General features: G+C 45.6%; 1 protein-coding gene across 1 annotated transcript in view; it reads right to left on the bottom strand.

Annotated features, from left to right (window-relative positions):
* Nucleotides 1-2,881: 2,881 nt before the first annotated feature.
* LOC125039022 overlaps nt 2,882-2,953 on the bottom strand; it is a 36,684-nt gene continuing 36,612 nt past the window's right edge. The window contains exon 7 of the mRNA XM_047632741.1: nt 2,882-2,953. This exon is cut by the window's right edge and continues 936 nt beyond it. The gene's annotated coding sequence lies outside the window, so the exon portion shown is untranslated.

Here is a 2,953-nt window from a genome sequence, read left to right as displayed (position 1 = left end):
CTAGGTAGGTGCTTGCAGCAGGACGAGTGCTTACCTCTGCTATTGAGAGAACTGAAGTGGCTGGGAGTTGAGGTGGCTGCCCTCTTGGAGGTGAGAAGACCTGGCAGCGGCATGATCAGTATGGGTGGGTACACCTACCACTGGTCAGGCTGTACTGGTCATCACCTCCAGGGAGTAGCCTGAGCAGTCTGGCTCCATTCCCCCTTACCTGTTAAGGGGCATGATCATCCCTCTCTGGAAGAGGAAAGGGGATCGTTGGGACTGTAGCAACTACTGTAGCATTAAACTGCTCCGTATACCAGGCAAGGTTTTCACCCACATTCTCCTGAAATGGATCCACGACCACCTACTAAGGCACCTTAGACTGGAGCAGTCCACAATAGAGTTTGTGATTGCTTGCACCCTACATGGACCTCAAGAGGGCTTTTGACTCGGTGCATTGAGAATCACTATGGGAGTTTATGAGACTCAGGGGAATTCCGATACAGATTTTTGACCTATTAGCAAGCCTATATACTAGTACTGAAAGTGCTGTAAAGCGCCTGTCGAATTTCTTCTCTGTGTCCTTACACCACTTGTCAACAACTGCACGGACTGGATGATGGGTTAGAGTTATTATCCAAAGTCAGTGGAGCAGCACTGGGCAATATCAAGGTCTCAGACTTTGACTTTGCCAATGATATTGCTATCTTATCTGAGTCTCTGGAATCACTGGTTACGGCTCTTGATGCATTAAGCAATGAGGCAAAGCCCTTGGGCCTAGAGGTCTCCTGGGCCAAGACCAAGATTCAGGACTTTGGGGGCCCATTAGGGGAACCTATTCAGTCGATCCATACTTGCAGTGAGGAAGTTGAAGTCACAGAGAGCTTTACCTATCTTGGTGGTGTAGTTCCTGTCTCTGGGCTGTCAGACCAAGAAGGCAGAAGACGGATTGGTCTGGCAGCAGGAGCCATGAACTCAATCAAGAAGAGCATTTGGAGATGTCGGTACTTATGCAGAAAGACCAAGCTATGTCTTCAAGGCATTGATACTGTTAGTTCTGCTTTATGGGAGTGAAGCATGGATGCTATCTAATGCCTTGAAGGCTCGTCTTGATGCCTTTTGTAACAAGTCTCTACTCCAGATCATGGGGTACACTTGGCAGGACCATGTGTTCAAATGACGGCGTGAGACTGTCATGGGACCTGTTATTTGCATAATCCATGATCACCAACTAAGGCTATATGGGCACCTAGCTCGTTTCCCTGTGGATGACCCTGCTCATCCGATTGTCTCTCTGTGAGACAATCCTGGGTGGAGGACGACCCGAGAGGGCATAGCTTGGTCATCTCAACCAGACCTGTCGTGAGGAGTTGGAGATAGGCCGAGGGCCTGCCTGGATATTCGCCATGAGGGACCCTCGTGGCTGGAAGAGAGGGGTGGATGTGGCAGTGCGCCCCATCGGCATTAGCCCTTTGATGATGATGATGACCCAAGAGTAAGTTTCTCTCATCCATCCTCCAATTTCTCTGCCCCCATTCCAGCTACATGCAAATTGACTACCCACAGCCATCTTCCTCCTTATATTCCGTCTACCCCTCTTCCTCCTACACCCTCCCAACACACCCTATCTCCTTTACCCACACCAATTCCCCCTACTTCCCTTACAAACCACTACACATTGCACAGTTATCCACATTTTTCTCCGCAGGATCACAGCTGTTCAGTCTACTCTCCTTCCGTACCTCCTGACTTTAGTACCTTTAAAACTTTGCTTTTCCAACTCCAGCCACTTTTCCTGATAGTTGGAGATTATAACTGTCGCCACACCCTCTGGGGTGACTCCACTATTACTTCCCGAGGACTCTCCTTAGAACACTCTCTCTCCAATACTAAGCTTATCCTCCTAAATTAAAACTGTCCACTCACTTTGACATGCGTGTCCAATCTTATTCATGCTTTGTTCTTAATCTTTGCTCTCCTTCCCTTTGCCTGACCATTGGTCAGTTCTAGACCACATTCAATACAGTGATCACTTCCCTTTTCTTTCTCCTGCTTCCTATATTCCATTTCCCAACCTCCCTCGCTGGTGCTTTGACAGAACTGTCTGGCATACCTTTACCCCTTTTCTACTCGTGATCTTCCTCCTTCCCCTTTTTATTCCACTTCAGACATGCATCTATACTTCAGTCATTATCCTAAATGCAGTCTATACAGCCATCCCCCAAACATCCCGACCTTTCACTTCAAAATGTGTTCCAATGTGGAACCTAGAATGTACTAAATGGCTTTGGTTGAAGCGTGCAGCCTGGAACAGCTACCGTCACAAGAGAGGCACCCCAGTCAGTATAATTAATATATAATCAACATATATAATTTAAATTTAACTCATCATCGCCGTACAATACGAAACTCCATCACAAACAACTGATGAAATCATGTTTCCCTTATAAAAGTATCCACACCTATCTGGAAAACATCCTCCTCATCCTGTCTCCGTCCTCCATATCCACAATGGCCTTATCTCTTAAATCACACAGAGCTACCAGATTATTAATATCATCATTATTATTATATTTTGTGTGGTTTGCAAGTCAACAAGTCTCACCAAGTCCGCATAATAGACATCTACCAGGAGGATGTCGCCGCAGCCGCTGGAATGAGTGCCAGGACTCCTAATGCATGGAAAGGGTTAGATTTAGGATTTTGTTTCTCGAGACTTTGATAACCAGGGACTCTGATTCTTGGGAAATATATAATTACAAGGAATACACAAACATATAACCTACATAATATATAATACGTAAAGATTCCAGAAAGAAAAACAACAACAATTAACAGGAAATACATGGAATATATATATAGTAAGTACATCAAGATGCCAGGAAATATAAAAAGGCGGTTCTCCGATTCTTTATTCACACACAAGCGCGGCCATAATACATATTTCGCTCTTGTCTCCATTGTGTATCAG

The sequence above is a fragment of the Penaeus chinensis genome, chromosome 26 (genome assembly GCF_019202785.1).
Source record: "Penaeus chinensis breed Huanghai No. 1 chromosome 26, ASM1920278v2, whole genome shotgun sequence".
NCBI classification, from domain to species: Eukaryota; Metazoa; Arthropoda; class Malacostraca; order Decapoda; family Penaeidae; genus Penaeus; species Penaeus chinensis.
This window is presented reverse-complemented; position numbering and strand designations above follow the sequence as displayed.